The sequence below is a fragment of the Peromyscus leucopus genome, chromosome 6 (assembly GCF_004664715.2).
Source record: "Peromyscus leucopus breed LL Stock chromosome 6, UCI_PerLeu_2.1, whole genome shotgun sequence".
NCBI lineage: Eukaryota > Metazoa > Chordata > Mammalia > Rodentia > Cricetidae > Peromyscus > Peromyscus leucopus.
In genome coordinates, this window is record NC_051068.1 from 112,801,675 (window position 1) to 112,822,961 (window position 21,287).

The following is a 21,287-nucleotide window of genomic DNA, read 5'->3' on the forward strand; positions in this document are numbered from 1 at the left end:
GGGGCAAACAGCTACAAGCAGAACATTAGTAATCCAAGACTGTACTCATTTTACACCTGAGAGAGTATGAGACTTTCAATATAAATGACAGGAAGAAGAAAATGCACAGTATACTTAGTTAAAAGGAAGGTGTGAGCTGTGTTCTCCTTTCTCTTTCCTTTGGGGACCTATTATTAGTCATATCATATACACTGTGACTTACCTTGAACTCTAAGGTTCTTTGTTCTCAAGTAATAAATACTTTGTGCTCCCAGGACCCCACAGGAAAATCACACATGAGTCTACTAACCTTTACTGCTGTCCTTTATTTGAGCATTTATCCATTATGAGTTGAAGAATTATTGGCTGCACAATTGGTAAATAGGCCATTTGTTCCTTTCAACTGGAACCATGTCATACATAAACGGAGATGGAAGAATATCCTAAATATGCAAGCCATAGCAAAGAAAGTGTGCCCTTTTCACTTTCGTTTGGCAGCACACCAAACTCATGCCAAATCAAAATAAAGCACCTTGCCATTAGCAAACAGAAAATGATCTAAACCCCACAGTGGAGAGAACAAACATAACCAGAACCAAAGCATATGCTCAACTGTACTTAGTTTAGCAAATCTGTAGCAGTAAAAACAATCAGCAACATTGTTATTGTCATGTTACAGTTGTTGCTACTTGGCTATGGTGCCAATTTCTCTTCTTACTTATTAATTGTACGTTAGGTATCTGTACCTAAGCTTCAAGCTGATATGGTTTTCTGTTTTTATATATGAACTTATAGAATACAAAAGGATTAATAAGGAGGAGGATCTCAAAAAGTGTTGTTTAACATAGTAAGCATTTATCTGCAATATAATTTCAAGCAGTTCCTATTTTTAAAATTTGCAATTATTAAAATATAACAAAGTAGGCATTTCATAAGAAACTATTAAAATTATTCCATACTAATTCAATATTGTTTACAACGATTACAAAATAGAAATTAAGTCCATGTGACAATAAGGCTCTAAGAAGAGTTTTAATATCCAGATGGTGATGGTGATCTGGCCTGACAGTAAGCTGTTTCTTTTTATCATAAGGTGAAGCTCAACTCTTGATATTGGTTTCTTTTTTTAAGATTTATTTTTATTATTTTTAATTTGTGTGTGTGTGTGTGAGAGAGAGAGAGAGAGAGAGAGAGAGAGAGAGAGAGAGAAAGAAAGAAAGAAAGAAAGAAAGAAAGAAAGAAAGAAAGAAAGAAAGAAAGAAAGAAAGAAAGAAAGAAAGTGTGTGTGTGTGTGTGTGTGTGTGTGTGTGTATACATGAGTGCAGGGGCCAGTGGAGAACAAACTATCATATCCCTTAAAGCTTGAGTTATAGGTCATTGTGAGTTGCCTGACATGGAAGTAGGGAACTGAGCTCAGGTCTTCTACAAGAGCAGTATGCATTCTTAACCATTGAGCCATATTTCCAAACCTGATGCCTTTTCTTTAGAAATGACTCATTTGAAGATTCTTTCATGTATATATACATACCCATCATTAGAAATGTACCATTAATCTGTTTTTCATTTTTTATTTAAAAAATATATAACATGCTGTGATTATATTCTTTCCCTACTCCTCAACTCTTCCCAGGTACTTTTCACCTCCTTAACATCCATTGACTTAATGGAATATTTATTTTTTAGAAAAAAAATCTGCACTTTATAAGGAACTGCAATCAAACTCAGGAGTAGCACAGGTGTCCTTTTCTACAGCAGGAAGGTCACAGAGGTCATCCTGAAGCCACCCATAGAAGACAATCTATATCAGCTCAAGGAAAGAAACAATGCTGAGACACTCCCTAAGCCAACTGGCCCTTCCTCCTCCAGCCAGGAGAGAGCAAAGACACCAGCTCAGCAGGGAAGGCCCATCTACAAAATTAATGTTGACTTTAAAAAATGTATCTATTAATCACCTAGCAGTACCTCATAAAAATATCACTGGATGATTAAGTTCAACTAGGCAGTGAAAATGGCAATGTAAATTAAGTCTAATAATTCATGAACAAAATTAAAACAAAAACAACAATGGTTTATTTTACTACTTCATAATCAGCATGCTTTCATTTGGTGGGATTGAAAACTACAAAATGAGAATCATCATCATTCATTTCAAGGCCAGTTTTTTCTAATCAAAATATATTTCAAAAAAATGAAGAGGAAGAAAGAAAGAAAAAGAGAAAACCAATTTTAATAAGAAATGAGTGAGCCACACTCTACTCTTTTTGATTCATATACAAATGTAATCTTCTTTTAAATTAGCTGCCCTAATAGACAAAAGCTGAAGCAGTCTTAGGTGTAGACAAAAATGACCAACAAATAATGAAAGGACAAAAGATGGAGAATCTACCTTATAGATTCATTAGAGCTGAAGGCTGCTGCATATAATACTGCTGTATATCATACATTTGCAAGAACTAATTAGGTTATGAGGTAAGTTGATGTGATCTTTTCCATTTTCAAGGCATTTGAAGACAATTTTGGAAGTGTTCACAATGTCACAGAGGTAGATGAATATGATGGAAAAATACACTCGGGCCTTTTTTTCCCCTGACCTGGTTGGTTTCATCATGAGGGTCAACCTTAGCCAACAAGAACAGTGCTGACACTGGCCTGAAGGCACGTGGCTAGAGGAGCACATGTCAGATGAAGAGTAGGATTACACTTAGTTTTCCATGACCCAACTAGAGACAAAATAACACATCTTATTATTAATTAGCTTGTTCACATTTTTGTTTTGTTTTAAAGGCCTTTTATGTCCAATAACTGAATAAAATAGTCATTTTACATAAATATTTATATCTAGAAAAATAAACAAACTGCATCCCATACTTGATACTTTAAAAACACCAGTAGAAAATATGAGAGAATATTTCCAAGTACAGAAAACACAAAATATGTTCTTAGGTTAATGAATTACAACTTTTCTGTTACTGGCCAGTTCCAAGTGGTGTAAAATTCTAGTAACTCACAACTACAAAGCCCTATATGTGTTTAAGAGGTGTAGTCCCCCATATCATCTCATTTTATGTTCATAACCAGCATAGTTGCATGTATTTCTATTTTATACACAGAGAAACTGAAGTTCAAAGAATCAGGTAAGCTAATAAATCATAGTGTCCAAGATTGAAAGAAAATCTCAATTCAGGCAGTCTCACAAAAACTCATGGCCCCTATAAATCTTCTAGTGTAGGAAAATATCTCAGTAGAAATGTTTTTCCTGTGATATAATATTCTAATTTGAAGCATGCTGAGCTTGAAATTGGCAACACACAGGCTCATATATCCACTGTTCCCCATTTTCAAAGAGAATCCAGAAAGTCAGGCTTCCCTTTCACATAATCTCAACAACTGAAACGATCCCCTTCTAGTTCCTGTCACCACTTCCCTTTTTTCCTTCCTCAGGCTTCCATTCTGTCGCTAAGCCTCCTCTGACTGACAGAAGGGTCAGACTTCTCAGTGCGGCGTACAGCCAGCCCTCTCCCTGATCACAAATGGATCCTACACTTTCAGCTTCATTTCCTCTGTGCCCATAACAGAAACCCCATGTTACACTCTAACTCTCCTCCACACTCTGTATTCACTTGAAATGCCACGTGCAGCACTGCCACACTGCTGTGCCTCTCCACATCCCCTTCCTACTGTCCACTCCTACGGGCTGTATTTTAAGCCAGAACCAAGACTAGCTCCAACTACATGTTAGTGCAGGTGCAAATTAGAAGAAAAATTTCCTGGATGCTCTGACTTCTTACCAAGGTTTCTCGCGTTCCTCTGAGGAATGTGGCAAACTGCTTGGCTTGCACTGATGTACTGTCTCCTGAAAAATCAAAGAAAAATATAAATAAAATTTCGTACATCTCACAAGCTCCCAGGAGCAAAATTCTAACATCACTGCACCTCTCAGTATGCCTTTGTGGAACCTAATGGTATAAAAAATAAGGCAATAAAAATATGACCATATGGCAGTCTCTGAAAAATATTGCTGCCACATAAAACCATGCATATAGTGCTTCTGAGCTTTTGAAGCGAAGACCAACTGTTAAGGTGATTCTAACAGGTATTTAAGTGCCCAAAGCATAACAACTGTACCTATGAAGCTAACAAAGCATCTTTATAGAGAAGTTTAAGTATTTACGTGTCCAAAGGTTGCTGCCTTTTTGGGGGGAGGGTGAGAGAACAGCAAAGTTCAAGGTACAGTGCTGAAAGTCGTCATGAGCTTATGAGTAATCAATAGCAATTAAAAGCTGCATTTTAAAACATGTGTCAGGTGTTACCGGAAAAGACATCTGTCTGAATAGCAGTTATTGAAAAGTTTATCAAAAATAGTAAATAATGTATAAAAAGTCCCAAGTGAGTGCTGAAAACCTTATTCAGATGACAAGCTGCCTATCAGTCGGAAGCCAGTACTCAGACTCATTGTCTCCAATATTGTTTCCACAATTTCCTAAGAGTACATAACATCACACTTCACTCTTTGGCTTAGGAAACCCTATTTATTGCACTATACTATTAAAAACTACTTTGACTTACTTATACTCCCAACAAATACCTTTTTGCAATCTTAATTACCACTTCTAATGCTTCTTTTTTAATTTTTTATTAGTTCCCTGAGAATTTCTTACATTGTATTTTAATCATAATCACCCTCCCCAACTCCTCCCAGGCCCTCCAACCTGCCAGCTTTGTGTCCTCCTTTATTTTCTTTATAGCCATCAAGGATAAGTTGTGCTAAGCACATATTCTTGGAAGTAAGGCCCTCAACTGGAGTGTAATCAAGTAATAGGCTTTAAGAAAACATTTGTGTTTACTGGATGCTTTCATTCAGTCAACATCGCTGAGTACCTGTGATGGGGTTGGTCACAGAGATACAGTCTTCTGACTCCAGTGGGTTTAGTAAGGGAGAAAGATGATGAGCTAATTCCAGCAACCACCATGATGCAGCAATATAAGTAAAGATGTAGCACAGAAAATATCAAAGTACTGGAGACAGAGCTCAGAGGTGACGTTTTTGAAGAGAAAGTGATTATCTGGATTCTGAAAATAGTGTCAGATAATCAGAAGCCAGGGAAACTTCCAAACTTTAAACATGCTGCAGGTGATGGGAAGACTAGGAATGTGGCCATTGGAGAGAGGAACTCCTCCAGGGGCAGTAATCAATCCAGTCATGATCACTGCCCTTAAACTTCCAATAATGGATCCATATTTTCTAGGTTTTACTCGTCTCTGCCTGTTCACATTTCCATTCATTTTAATCTAGATCTGTAACATTTAAAGTATTATCCCATGCTGCTTTTTTAGAGGAGTGAAAATATAATTATGCGTGTTACCATTATCACTTCTGCATTGGCATTTATCTTCACCTATTCAGAAGTATTTATTGACAACTGCAATCTAACAGGCTTTGTTTTAGACCTCAGAAAATGACAGGGAGCTAGTTGTCTGCCTGAGTTTGTATTCTAGAAAGAAGTGAGAATCAAAGAATATGATAATATCTCATAGCAAAGTATAAAACAATGAAAGCAAAACACAATACTGTGTTTTGAAAAGCATTATCTTAAGCTGAACCCATAGAGGTTCATGAAGGCATCATCAGCTCTGTGATGATATCAAGAAAGGACATTCCAGACAGAAAAAACTGCCCATGGAACATTCCACGGGAGAGAATATTCTCCCTCCACATGATAAGAAGGGTTGAGGTGGCAGGTGGAAGAGCACGTGAAGAAGTCCAATACTCGAGGCTGAAAAATGGAGTGTTTCCAGCTAGTGGTTCCTAAATATGCAACACATTAAAACCACCTGGAAAGTTTTCACAAATGCAGATATCTGAGTCATACCCATAAATGAACAGGCCCAGAGTCACTACAGTGATCCCAGATGCTAGCACTCTCTGAAGCTCTCCAGGGGATCCAGATAGATGGCCCAGCTGAGACATACTAATCTAAGCCAACATAAGAAATTGAAATTTTAGTTGAATGACATAACTATCCACTGAAAGGCAAGTTTCACTTAAAATTTATTGTTCACCAAATTATTTAAATTCCATCTAGACATTTAGTTAAAAGGAGCATTATACCTTAGGAATATATTTCTTTCTAAACTAAATTATCATTCAGAATAAAAATGACAGAAAGCATTGACTACTTTTCTAAATAATCAAATAATTTGGGTAAATATAGTTCCTTTGGATTGCTCAATGTAACTACTGGCTTTTATATATTCTTTCTGTAGATTTCTAGAATATACTGGCTTGTAATTTGTAAATAACTTTGTATCTGTTGAGAAGGATACACACAAAAAAAATGTAAGATACATTTTCCTTACTATGACTTTCTTTTTCAGAAGTGGTATCTCATTATGTTGCCCAGGCTAGCCCTGATAGCCTAGGCTCAAGCAATCCTGCTGTCTCAGCTTCTCAAATATCCAGAACCATAGGTACACATCTGTTGTAGAATACTATTTTAAAGTGTGTTACTTTTGTTTACGTTGCATTTGTTTAACTCTGTGAAGCTATGTTACTGTGTCTGTCTAAAACACCGATGGTCTAATAAAGAACTGAACAGCCAATAGCAATGCAGGAGAAAGGATAGGTGGGTCTGGCAGGCAGAGAGAATATATAAGAGAGAAATCTGGGAGGAAAAAAAGGAAGAAGAAACCAGAGAAGGAGGAGAACTCCGGGGGCCAGTCACTCAGCTACATAGCAAGTCACGGAGTAAGACTAAGACTTACAGAAGTAAAAGAATGGGAAAATCCCAGAGGGAAAATGAAGATGGGATAATTTAAATTTAAGAAAGCTGGCAAAAAACAAGCCAAGTAAAGCTGAGCACTTATAATTAAGAATAAGCCTCTGTGTGTGATTTATTTGGGAGCTGGGTACGGCCTCCCAAAAAGAGCAAAAACAATAACAACACACCTCAGTATCCAGAACTGCTTTTTAATTATTCATAACTGCTAGAGTAAATCTGCCATTGTGGGTTAGGTATATCAAGTGCAGGTCACATCCCAAGAAAAAGACCTATCAACTAACATCTGCTTTCACTACTACAAGTTCCCAGTGCCGCAGCTCCTAGATCTATTACTATGGCAAAATACATAACTACCTGAGGGAACATAATTAAAAATTTGCCCACTCAATGCAAGATAAGACTATGATACTACTCTTTACCCACCAAAACACATTTTACTCAAATTGCCTACAAGCTTGAAGATAATTCAAAAATCTTTAAAAAATCAGTTTGCAATTAATAAACAAACCACATGGAAAATTCCACTAGCATTCATAGTACATTCACTAATACCTAGGTTTCACATTACATCACGGAGCATGAACTGTTAAGGCAAGTTGCATCCATGACCTGGACTAAACAAATAAATTAAATCCTAACTTACTGCACTAGATCATACATTATTCCTTCTTTAGAACGCATTAAAACTACAGCTGATTATCTTAGTTTTGCTAGAGACATTGATTCATTTCTGATATGGCTGAATTATCATTGTTAGTAGCCATATCAATAGCCAAGAAAAGTGACTTCTTCAGTAAAATAATCATTGTGAACTAAGACAATTTACCCTGATTTTCCATTAATTTTTGCCACATTTGGTTCATTTTAAAGGGCTTTCCAAAACATGGTCCCTTGGAAGCTCAGAGACGTTCTGTACACATTTCACAAGTGTAGCCATTTTCTGGATCTTGGATCTTAAATGCTGTTGTATTCTGGCTCTCCCTCATAGCAAGCTGGGTGATGCTATTGCTGAAAGTGGAGAGGAATCCAAGGTAATAATGCAGTGAAAGGGCTCAGCCTGTGCAGACTAAACATCTAAAATAGCCCTAAATTTGCCAAAGCACACGTAGCCCACACACCCCTAGGGATAGAAGACCAGCTAGGCTGGCGTGGCCAAGAGTAAAGAAAGGCACACAGTTACAACCTCATCAGCTAAATGAAGGTTTTTGTGGCTCACATTCATGAAATTCAGTCACATGCCTATTGATACTTTACAAGATTAATTTTAGGAATCACAGGGACCTACCACAAAATAGCAATGCATATGTAGATTTTAGGAAGAGAAATAATTTTTCTTCTTTTTGAGTGACATTTTCCCTCTTTTCTTAAGGTTTTTTTTTTTTTTTTTTTTTTTTTTTTTGTTTTTTTTTTTTGAGTAGCTAGCCAAATAAAACTATTACCATTCATAAATTCTGTGTGGCTAAGAACTTAATGTAATTTAAAACATGTGCCACCCACAATCATTATTTTTGCTTTGGCAAAAGAAAAACATAAAAGTTAGGATACCATTAGATGCTATAAATAGAAATTGAATGTGTACACAACAAGATTTGATTGTGAAAAGCAGAGAGTTTTTCTTTTAACACAAAATTAGGTAATCAGCATTCTAAAAACTTTAGTTAACTTGTAAAGTGGATATTAAGAAATGTGGAAGATTTTTTATATTCTTATTCATTATGAATTCATGTAATGTATTTTGATTATATCCACTTCTCTCCCCTAACTCCTTCCAGATCAGCCCCCACTTCCATACCCACCCAACTTTATTTCCTCATTTTTTAAGCCTATCACTGTGGCAGAGTTTTTTAAAGATAGCTAAAATGATTTCTCCCACCCAGAACATTCTTACAGCATGTCTTTAAGGCTCCTCCCATGGGCAGGTGGGGGGGGGAGGTGGTGGGGAGACTGTCAGTTCCTTTTCATTCAATCTGGGAATTTATTACCAAGGCAAATGTGACATTCTATGACTTTCAGGCTAGATCATAAAATTTGATTGATGTCACACCTTACTCAACAGAACACAGCTCTGGAAAGTTTTAGCATTTGAACAGCACCCCACCCCAGAGGATACTATGCCATTACAAAGACCAAACTACCAACATGCAGAAAACAGCAAGTACCATGAGTCACAGTATGACTGGACAGCTCCTTGCAGCTTCAGGCCCTCCTGGTTCTGCCTCCAGACTACATCACTAGAAGGTGAAGTGTGGTGATAATTTGTGCTCTCACAAATAAAGCTTGCCTGTAGATCAGAGTGTAGAGCTAGCCACTAGAGGTCAGGCAGTGGTGGCACACACCTTTAATCCCAACACCTGGGAGGAGAAAACAGGAAATGATATGGCTGAGTGGAGAGAGGAACTTTCAGGCTGAGTATTCAGTAGAGGTAAAAAGTCTCTCTAGTAGCTGGTTCCTTTACTTTTCTGACCTTTCAGCACTCACCCGGATATCTGGCTCTGGGTTTTTATTATTAAGACCAATTAGGATTCATGCTACAGTGAAGTGTTTTTTAGAGTGGAAGAAAATTTAGTAATAAGTGCAGCCTAGTGACATTTGAAACAGAATATGTACCTAATGGGCTCTAGATATTCAGCTGAGGAGATGCAGAAGCAGAATCTGGGAACATTTGATTTCTTTTCATTATGTCATGGACAGAGCTGGGTAAGTTAAAAAAAATAAGCTGTATATTTTTTTCAGCAAAACTTAGAGAAACTATGTAAAATAAAGACAGGTTTGTTGGGTTAAAAACCACACTCTTCTGCACCCGTTATCACACTAGAGACGAAAGTGACAGCAAGTACCGGTGGCATTGACAGAAGACAAATAAGGGTGAGATAGTAACTCAGACAGTGCTTAGTACACAGGAATATGAGAGTCAAGACTAGGGTGCTGCAATGTGTTTAAAAGGTCTCCTATGACCCTTAAAGACACAAGAGCTGACTTTCTCTACTAAACAGGGCTACTCAGAATCCTAGGGTGCTGTTAATGCACCATCCTCACAGCAAATAATCCCGATAAAGAAGTAATTACCTCTAAATTAGGGGTGTGTAGCTTTTGCTAATACAGTTAGTTGTATTATGGTGTATATGGTGATTTATAAATTGACATATAAGAAACCCTAAAGATTGTTAAAGAATCATATTTTTTGGAACTTAAAGGCAAAGGAAGAAACAGAGTCATTGGTGGTAAACACTGGCCACACCTTCCAGAATAAAACTGATAACCCAAAGGATGGAATCCAGAGCACAGAGGTAAGAGCCAAGAGTCATCAGGAACAATTTCAGAGAAAGCCAGAGCCTCACTAAGCAAATGGCAATATGGCCAACAGGGTGGTTATTGGCTCTTTTCTCCTGTAAACAGGAAGAACAATTGGGATTTCCATAGCTGTCTAACACTGAATGTATGAGGAAGACAGGGAATTTTTCGTGTCAGCTCAAAGGTAGTCACAAGCCCCATCAGCTCAAAAATTTTCAGCACTCAAGGGCGCTTTACCCCTGCTTGCACCTTCCCAGTACCTTGGACTGAAAATGCATCTAATCACAGAAAGAGCCTGGGACTATGAAACAGAAACAATGACGTTTTGTCTACAGGAGAACTGTGAGTAGACGTGATCAGAGGATGGAAGATCACGCTTTCCAAAGATGAACACAGTAATACCCCTGTAATACTCCTTTACCATATGCATCCCTCAACTGGAGTTCTTGACCATAGTGTAGGTGAAGTTCTCTGATTTCATGAACTAAACAAAAGGGCAAGGAGTTTGCACCTTGTTCATTGTAATGTTTTCCCTGAATCAGTCAACTACTGCATTAGCTGCTGACTCCAACACTAGGGAGTAACCTAAATTAACACAGTAGACAAGCCCAGGTTCTACACAGAAAGAAATTCCAGATTGTTAGCGATCCACCCCCACCATGCACAGCCTCATCTGCTCCATTCCAATGCTGACCAAATAAATGCATGGGAAACCCTGACCAGATGCAACAGCCCAACTCTCCACCAATTCCTACCCAGCAGAAACTGCGAGACCAACATATAGGTGTAGATCTGTGCCACTATGGATTGCAACAGTCTGTTACATAGCTAAAATAATAGATGAACAAAGCAAGAGAGAACCTACCATTTGGGGCACATAGAAAAAATGTCACAGAAATTGCTAAAAATAAATATTCTGATAGAAAGTTTTCAAAGACAAAAAAAATTGTGATGGCTGATATAGATTGTCAACTTGACAGGAGACAAACTTATGTGCATGCTTATTAGGGATTATCTACAGTAGATTAACTGAGGTGAGAAGACCCAGCATAAGCCATCTATACACAAATGGAGACAAAACTAAGCATCGGCACTCATCTCTAGCCACTTCCTGGCTGCACACACAATGTGATCAACTGCCGTGAGCTCTTGCCACGACCATGTCCTGCCAGTATGACCTGTAAGTAAAAACAGAGCCCTCCTTCAAGTCACTTCTGTCATAGCAACAAGCTGGTTAACTACTATACCTGCCTATCAGTCTTTAAGTTAAACTACTAAGTAATATAAAAATGAGGCCATGTATTGAAATCATGTGATATCAGAGAAACATGGGCCTGCATAGCTTAACAGCTTTTATGCACTATTACCATCAATAACATTTCTACCTGAGAAGTCAACTAGGGGATTTCAAATGTGAACTCCCAGTTGTTTTTTTGACATTTATAGATATTCTTTTTTTTATTTAAAGTACAACTAGAAAAACAAAATGAAGAATCAGATATAATTGAAAGTCTTGTAATTCCAGAACACAGAGACCTGAGGCAAGAGGATAGTAAGTCCTAGGCAGGCTGGCATACTCACTGAGAAACTCCCAATAATGGATGGACAAATGACCACAACGTAATAAAACCCAGAATATTTGTTCCAAACCAGCCACAGAACGGATGCATGAGACCAGGAATGAGAAACCCTGGAGTTTAAGTGTAAAAATGCTGGCAGTCAATGCAGGAATAAATAAGATTCCATGGGGGAGAAAAGATTTCAGAGTTTTTCTATAAACCTTCTAATAATAAAATTAATTCAAAACTATGAATATATTTATAAAAAGGTGAAAGTATTAACATGCTTAATATATGAAGAAAATATACAAATTAGTGAGGAAAAGTGCTTCATAAGCAAAAAGCATGAAATATACAAGAGAGACCAGCAACCATGGCATTAATCTCAATCTCAATGAATGTGAGAAAATGGCAAAGGTCACATGAGACTGACTTGAGAGAATCAATACTAGCTGCAATAGTGTTCAGTTCTAGAAAGGGCTGGGAAAGAAACTCTCTTTTACACCACTGCTAGCAGTGTGAACTGACACAGGAACTCTGGCCAATAACTTGGGTGTATGACTAGAGTATTTATAAGGTCAGTGTCTTGAAGAACTTTTTCTCAGTGATTATATTTGTGAAAGTTTATCATGACCAACAGTTATAATATCAGTTTAAATTTTGTATCAAGTTATGCCTAAGCAAAGAGTAAAGATAACCAATTACTATCATGAAACTGACATTTATATAGAATTTACTGAGTTCTTCAAAGATGTGTGACTATTTCTAATGTATTAATACTTCAAAGTCACTAGCTTCTCTACTTTTTTAAACAGAGAGATTATAAACTAGTAAGTCCCCCAAAATATACCTAGGATAGAATCCTGCATAAGTCTGACTCCAATGTTTCTGCCCTGTCCAGTATATTTTTATTCTCATTAATTATCTGTATGTATCTGTAAACATTCCTGAACAGCATGAGATACAGAATGAAACCCTATTTCCAAACACCAAAACTAAAGTACATGAATAGATCAGACGTTTTAAACTCTTGAATTTTGTTATTAGACAATTAATAGCATCCTAATAGTGTTAAATGTTGACAGCAATAAATGTGCCATAATAAGCCGTGAACAGCCTTGGATCTGACTCTAGTGTCACTACACTCACTGAGACCAGGAATAAAGCAGGTGGGATAATGCCACTGTCTGCAGCTGATATTAGATCCACACTGTGCACTTTTATTGACTTAGTCCAAAATCAACTGAGATCTCAAATACCAGCAGTCCACAGATTGTGTGCAACCAACTACCCAATCCATGAACTGCTGTCAAGTTTCAACACAATGATCCCAGCTACCACCGATGGAGGAGAAAAGGCATGTCATTGTCCTGTCTCATAGGCACTCACATGCCTGACAAAGAAAAATCCCTAATTTTCTAAACAATAACTAAAACATTGTCCAGAACTCAATACATTATTATTCTTCTTAACTTGGCACTGTATTTTTTCTAAAAACCACTGCACTCTAAATCTTGAGGCAGAGCCTTACAATCCTCTCCCAGGTGGAGGCTCAGTTTCATCCAGGTCTTGTCAAGGAGAGGACTGGGGACCTGGGACAGGGTGCTGTCACCATTGCCAGCAACTCCTAATCATTTCCATTGTCAGTTTATTAACTGCCTGAGCAAAGAAAGCAAAATAAACCACAGAAATATAATTAAGTGGCTGACTGGAAGGATTCCAAAATGTCTGAAGGAAAAAAAGAAAGCTCCCTGAATGAAAGGCCACACGTGTGGCGTATACACATGTCGAAGCATGAGAACTACCAGCACGCTATCACCACCACCTTTTGTTGATACCTTCGAGTAACACACAAAAAGACAGTGATTGTTTAAGAACATGTGTGACCTCATGTGCTCGGAGCTATGCTCACAACAGTTTATACATTCTGTTTTAAGAGCTAGTCAATAGGACAATCCCTTGCTCTACAAAAATGCTATGCAATTACTAATGCAAATAGAACTAGTGTCCATTATCTGTAATGAGAGAGCTTGGTCTGCAGCAATCTCGGCTTTCTGTCTTGTTCTCTGCAGCTTCTCTATTTAATTTTTTGTCGTCATTACTCTGAGAAGATGTCAACTGTGTTTCTATTCTTATTTAGCAGAGTTAAAAAGTATATGATGTATCTTAAAAGGCTTATTGTTGGTGAGAAACATAAGGAGGGACTACCCTTTAATTCAATGCCCACCCCCAGCTTACAGGGTTTGCATGCAATACAACTTAGAGATATTCTGTCATGGATCCCTAGCTCCCTCCAATGTAGATACATAAATACAGTAGAGATACTCAAGTCTTCTTGCCTCCTCCCGTCACCTTCCCAGATAAAATAATTGTTCCATTCCAAGCTGGCTAATAAATCTTCAAGGTCCCTCTCTCCCTTCATGGAACTTCAACAATCAGCCCTTTAACTCCCCTAAACTATCTCTTTGGGAACAGCTGGCTCAGTTCATGAAAAGTTTCCAATATAAATCTGCCCTTTTAAATAGTTTCAGTAACTGGAAATAACAAAGTTAGTCATCAAACTTTGAGGTTTTCAACTTTTATGTCCACTTTAAATTTAACTAATAAAATGTAATACTTTTTCATGCATGAACATCAAATCATAAATCCTACTGAAGACACCTATGTCTCATATACATAGCCAGGGGAGGCCCTGAAATTACCTAGGTTCTGGGAGATTTTCCACATCATCCCACTAGAGTTCACTACTCATGAAATATACACTGTATAAAGGATGATTAGCCATTGAAAACATAACATTATGACCAATTTAAAATTGAATTTTTTCTACAATTTAAATATGATGATATGTTTGTTTTCATGCTGTGTGCATGTGTGTGTATGTGTTTTAGGAGTGCTTAAGTGTTGCATTTTCTTATAAAACTTAACTGTCGTGCATCACAATTATTCCTTTTTCTATGATTGCAGTTTTTCTGAAAAGAAAAAAAGGACAAATCTCTACATTCAAACGCAATTTAAAAACCCAAGCAATTATAAGTCAGAAATATCAGATGTATTAGGTAAGCTGGAAGCTAACTTTAGCTCCAACATGTGTCATATGTAATGTCTGCCTCAAACGAGAAAAGTTACCAGGGTTGTAAATCAGGAAAAACATGGTACTGGTTATCCAAAAAGGTGGTGGTGTTGCGACTTAACATGTGGTGAGAAAGATACTGCAACATGGCACAGATCAAATTTCATCCTCTTTCAAAAGTCAATATTTAAACTAAAGAAGCCCAAAGCCAAGATTTTGTGCTGAGAGACTGTTTGGGTTTGGTTTTTTTCTGCAGCTGTGTGGTCGCATGTCATTCTCTAAGTGCTCTCCTGGCTGATGCTTCCCCTAAGTGCCAAGGAACTCACTTCCCAATGTCCCTTTGTGTTCTCCAGCTCCACAGATGCTCCGTTGTTGCACCACAGGGCTGTTGCTTTATGATCAGAGCTGTCCAGTGATGTCAGATGTGTTTGCCATATCAATACCCCGGTGCGTACATGTAAACATGAAAACAGACACGCACAATTTGTTCTTTCAGTCTAAAGGACAAATCAGAATATGTTTTCTTTGAAACACATTCAACAAGAAGAACACTTCTCCAGTGTGCCACCAGATAAATCCAGAAAACTCAGTCTTGCAAAACTGGACCAGCTTTAACCAAAGTTACTGTATCTTTGATTTTTTTCAGTGTCTTTTGATGTGTGGAGCCAGAAGAATATTTGTAGAATTAGAAAAGAATAATATCCTGTAAATTTTGCAAATTCAATTCAAAATATTTTACATAACTCAGGTTAGAAAATAAATGGATTCGTATGGACTTTAAATATCTACAGTAGATAGTGCCCACCACCACTCAAGCTTAGAGAAGGTACTACAGATTTCTTGTGTTTTAAGAAATAACATAAAATAATCAACTCTGGTGCAGTTTTTAGTATAAGTCAGGTATCTAATACATGTTAGCTCAACTGATCTTCACAATAATACTGAGAAAGGGGTCCTTATTCTCATTTTAAAATGAAGATTTTCTTGGGATACTGAGGCAGAAGGATCATAAGTTAAAAGCTAGTCCAAACTATAAGCAATAACTTATCTGAAAAATAAATAAATAAATAATAACAAGAATAAGGAGTCTACACATGAACATGGGTCACACATGTAATCCTAGGCACAAAAAGAGGAAGGTGAACCTAGGTTAAATAGTAAACCCTGTTACAAGACAAGTGAGCGTGGGGGGGCAGGTATGACTAAAAGTGTGTAGACCTCCTTCCGATTCACATGTTTACATTCAGATGTCTGACTCCAAAAGCATGGCTCTCTTCTGCTCTAACAAAGGTAGCTAAAGAAGAGTCTAGTGAGTTGTTTGCTGGATACAAACTGGTCTACATTGCTATCTGGTCACAAATGTTCTTTTTTTTGTTTTTGTTTTTGTTTTTGTTTTTTCAAGACAGGGTTTCTCTGTGTAGTTTTGCGCCTTTCCTGGAACTCTCTTTGGAGACCAGGCTGGCCTCGAACTCACAGAGATCCGCCTGCCTCTGCCTCCCAAGTGCTGGGATTAAAGGCGTGCGCCACCACCGCCCGGCCACAAATGTTAAAAGCATACTTTCCTCTCTTTTCCATAACTTGAGCAACTCAAATCAATCAACAAGCAAGCAGTCAATGAGAGGCAGTACATAGGAATACAAGAAGAGGTTTCTGTAGTTCAGCAGATAAAACTATCAAAACCATCAATAAAAGAACTTAACACAAGCCAGGCAGTGGTGGCACACACCTTTAATCCCAACACTGGGGAGGCAGAGGCAGGCAGATCACTGTGAGTTCAAGACCAACCAGGTCTAGAGTGAGTTCCAAGATAGGCTCCAAAGCTACACAGAGAAATGAGAAACCATGAACAACACACTATTACAATAGATCACAAATAACTATCAAAAGGTCAGTAATAACCATATAGAAGAACATATTTTAATATTTTGAAATAATATTAGGAGCTTACACGGTATTCAAAATTGTATGGGATGAGATCTTCCTAGTTGCTTAGTAAAATGTGCACTGCTAAAGGATTTGGGGAAGATCTGTGCACCAGGGCATAATTTCCATCCTGAGGACAATAAACATCCATGCTAAGAACAACAAACACAAGCATAAAAGATGTCCTGGTGAGGTAGAAATTAGTTTGTTCTTACGAAATATTTTAGTATTAGAAGGAACAGAGGCAAGGCCCCACTAGTGATAAAAATGTGTAGCCTAGCTTCGATAACAAGGCTCGGCAAAACTGGAAATATTTAGATACACTTTCAAAACCAGAAAGAAACATGTAGAATGAATCTCTTATTCCAAAGATAAGGGAAAAATTAAAGTGTTAAATGGTTTGCCCAAACTCAACAGCAAAGTCAGGGCATGTGCCACCTGCCATAGCAGCCAATTCTGTATGTACTGTGATGTCCCACACACTCTTCGTCACAAGGGATCAGGGGTTCTATAAGTCATCGTAAGGGCATCATGGGTAGCTGGGGCATAGACGTTCAGCTATGGCATTTCTGCTCTGATCACTTTATGCACTGAACTTCTGACAGCACTTATTAAAGAAAAGAATACTTCCATATTAAAAAATAAACACTTCCTGGCTACATTAATTATGATCAAAATTGCTGACAACAGAAAAGAAAGCCTTTGCCCTCAACAAATTAATTAATTCAACTATCAAGTAACAAATGTTCAGTATAAAGAGTACATGTCAAAATCCCAGCTATGCATTGGGTGAGTAAAAATTGTCAGTCTGTTTTAGGGTTAGATGGAGGTGAACTAGAAAGTAGAAATCATTAATCAGCTATTAACACACACACACACACACACACACACACACACACACACACTGGCGTCATCATGAGGGGAAGTTACAAAACCAAGAAAATATGGTGTGTGAAGATGTCAGTCTAGTAGAGCTAAAGTGACTGCATGAAGCAAAATCCAAAAATAATTAAAAATGTCAGTGCCCAACAACCAAGCTGAGTCTGCAGAGCAGAGCCCATGAAGAACTAAGCAAGAGGAGGCAGGGTCATCGGACAGTAAAAGTAGCATGGGTATCTATCTAGGAAGGCTTCATAAAACACAGTATTATGGCCGAAGAAGTTTGACAGGAATAGTAGGGGTAGGGGAGAAGACTATTTCAGGTAAGAAATATCAACAAAGAAAAAAATCCTGGGTAGAAATTCCAGAAACTGTGAGTCTATTCAAGGACAGAGTAAAACGTGACTGATTCACAAAAGACATGTTACAGGTGGTTGCCACATCACACAACAGTGTTATATGGTGTGCCAATAAACTGATATCAATCCACATGACCTGCAGGGTGGAAGACTAGGAGCCACCAAGGGCTACAGTTGGGAGTGGCAGAACGGACCTGCCTTCAGAGAGCAGAAATGGGAAGACAGCTCCCAAAGCAACCTGGCAGAAGCTACTAGTTTGCAGACAAAAGTATTATATTTTTCTAACACATACTGGGATTTAAAAATACATCAAATAAGCCTATAAGATGAAGAGAAAAACATGTTGGCATGCTCGTATAGAACAGAAATACTAATAAGGATTTGTGAAGCAACCAGCTGAGCAAATAGAGGCACTGGCCATGCAAGCCTGTTGAGCTGAGTTCAGTGCTGTGAAGCCATAGGAAGATGGGAAAACCCGACTCCACAAAGTTGTCTTCTGCTCTCCACACTGTGCTGTAACAGGCATGAATATGAAAGTGTGTGTGCACACACACACACAGACATACACACACACACACACACACACACACACACACACACACACGCATACAATGATTACTCAATATGGTTAATTTTTACAAATATTAAAACAATTGAGAATCATAAAGGCAGGCAAAAACATACTATAACCTACAAGTGTAGGAACCAGGAAGTCACTTGAGTTTTTAATTTAGGAGTGACATCCTGTGAATGATGCTTGAGAGAGTTGAACATAATACAGTTTTTCACATCAAATAGGGATAACATTATGAATGATTTAGGAAAGCTTCTAATCAAGCAACTGAAGTAGTTTAGGTATGATGTGGGAAAAAAAATAGCCTGCTAAGAAGTAGTACAAACACAAAAGAAGACAAGATTTTTAAAAGGCTTTTCAAGGAAAATAAATGAAATCCCTCAGTTGACCACCCCAGGAATAATGAAAAATTTGCACAAGTCTGTAGCAGCGACAACACAGAAGTTCATTTTTCTCTTCTTCTAAACAAAATCCACAGGTAACACGCTGGTTTGGTATGGCTTCTCCTCAACGCTAAAAAGGCCCACACTCCTCTGTCATCATTGATTTGTGAGACTTCTGGCCCCTGTAGAAGGGTGTCTCTTAGCCTTTCCACAAAGCAAGGACGATTGGTGAGGAACCAGACAAGCCCTCTCTTCAGGGAAAACTCCAACTCACAAAGCCTTCCTACTTGCTTAGCTGTCTGCTGCCACATAAAACCCAGAAAAAGACCACACTTGTTAAAAAGTGAATGTCTCAGTATCTTAAGGTTTTATCACCCATTCTAACTACAGAAAGAAATATTTTCATACACCTCTTTATTGTTGGCCTGTATAAAATTTCTCACTGACTGAAAGGTCCTTCATAAACTTTCTCCTTCTGTCTGTAGTAATAAAACTATACAACACTATAAACATTTTCCATGTTTAACTCCAAGATACGTGGTTTTCTGGCTACAAACAGTGGAGCTTTTGTTTTTTTTTTTTTTTTTTTTTTTTTTTTTAAATTAGAGCAAACCCTAAAGCCCAATTTGTCTCAAAATGCCAAATATTTTCTCTTCTTATGTTCTAATGTGACTATTTCATATTCCAAGAATGTGTAGCTGTGAGAGATACTCACTGCACTCTATCTCTGCTAGAAATGGTTCCTTGACTTAAGGAATAAGACAAACTATTCTGCCCATTGAGAAAGACTTTAAAAATAAAGTCCAATCCAGAGGCTGTATATGCTACAAAGAAATGTCTACTAAAGCAAGAGTTAGAGTACTTTAGCTATAATGAGGAGACAGTTCTCTTAGAACTAGTAAATGCCCAAATAATGTTTACTTCTATTGGGTCATAATTTGACTTTCAAAAAAGAAAATGACATAAAGGACTGGAGAGATAGCCAACTGGCTCAGATAATACACGATGCCATCATGAAGATGAGAATTCACACCGCAGCACCTATTAAACAAACCAGGCATTCAGTGAATGTCTGTAATCCCTATGGATTATTGTGGCATCTAGCCTAGTCAGGGGGAGAAAACCCGTGAGTGCCAGGTTCGAGAAGAGACCTTGCCTCAAAATGAATAGGCAGAGGGTAATAAATGGGGGCATCTGAAACTCTCTTCTGATCTCTGTGTACACACACATATATAGGTATGCACACTGGCACACATGTACATACACTGTCACACAGAGACACACACCATAGTAATAGTAGTAGTAGTATTTAGTTACATGACTACAACAGCCATTAGTGTTTGTTAGTGTTATTGTGTTGGGTTGTATGAGGTTGTACTGTGCTTGAGATAGGTTCTCTCTATGTAACATAGAACTTATGATCCCCTTGTCTCAGTCTCATGAACACATTCAGCACACTACCCAGCCTAAAACTGATACCTTAAAGATTTGCCTCATCTCTAACCCTTCATATTTGCAAAAGAAAATACAAATTTAGCATTCTAAACCATTTTAATGAGGTAAAAGAGGTTATTGGTTTTTATAACCCTGCAATACTTCAACATGTAGACACTAACCCTCCAGTTAACACTACTTCAAAGCCTATTAAGCTTTTGACATGGAAAGCATGCAGACAATTCAATTAACATTTAATTCTTTGAAAATGAGTTTTTAAATTATCTTTCATTTTGACCTTTTCATTTTTTTATTTTTAAGAAGACTTCAAAAATAATAAATTCACAAAACTTTTCCAAGCTGCAACTAAACTCATACTCTCTACTCTAGATTTTATTGCAGATAGGTCTCAACTCACATAATATTTTTATTACCTGGCATTTTAATCAAAGATCAAAAACTTCACTGGCCAAAACATTTCCAAAACTCTGTGAAGTAAATTAACTTTATGAAATGGAACCCAACTACATATTTTCTAATGAAATTTTATATTACATTTCAAGAAAGAATGTTGTCCCTTATAAAGATAGCCAATGTGGCTCAGACAATAATAATGACAAAAATATTTAAGAGAAATGTGAGAAGTAAGAAATGTTTTAATACACCAATCACAATTTCAGAAGATTCCATAAAATGTTTACAGACTCTCTCTCAGGGGTTACTGGGGTGCAAAATGACAGGGTCTGGAAGGGTCCTCTGATCCTATGTTGTCTCTGAGTGTACAGCTGGGCTGAGTGATGACTTGAGAGATTCCTAATACCATAAATGCCTCTTAGCATGGGTTACCAACAAGATCATTTCAAATGTGGTGAAAGACACTGGTTTTAATCAGGTTTGCAACAGATGAATGTAGAAAGTGTATGCCAACCACACAGAAGCCTGTGGACTAAGGAACTGTGACTCCCTCAATTTTTTTTTCCCAATAATTGTCAATAGATGCTTCCTGGAATGAGAAAACCCCAGCCTTTTTCTGCAGAAAACAGTGGTGTTACAT

General features: G+C 37.6%; 1 protein-coding gene across 1 annotated transcript in view; it reads right to left on the bottom strand.

The window, feature by feature from the left end:
* The window catches only part of Bmpr1b (bone morphogenetic protein receptor type 1B), a 238,742-nt gene that overhangs the window by 152,601 nt on the left and 64,854 nt on the right, over nt 1-21,287 (bottom strand). The window contains exon 2 of the mRNA XM_028855394.2: nt 3,768-3,832. The gene's annotated coding sequence lies outside the window, so the exon portion shown is untranslated. The remainder of the gene's footprint in view (nt 1-3,767; nt 3,833-21,287) is intronic.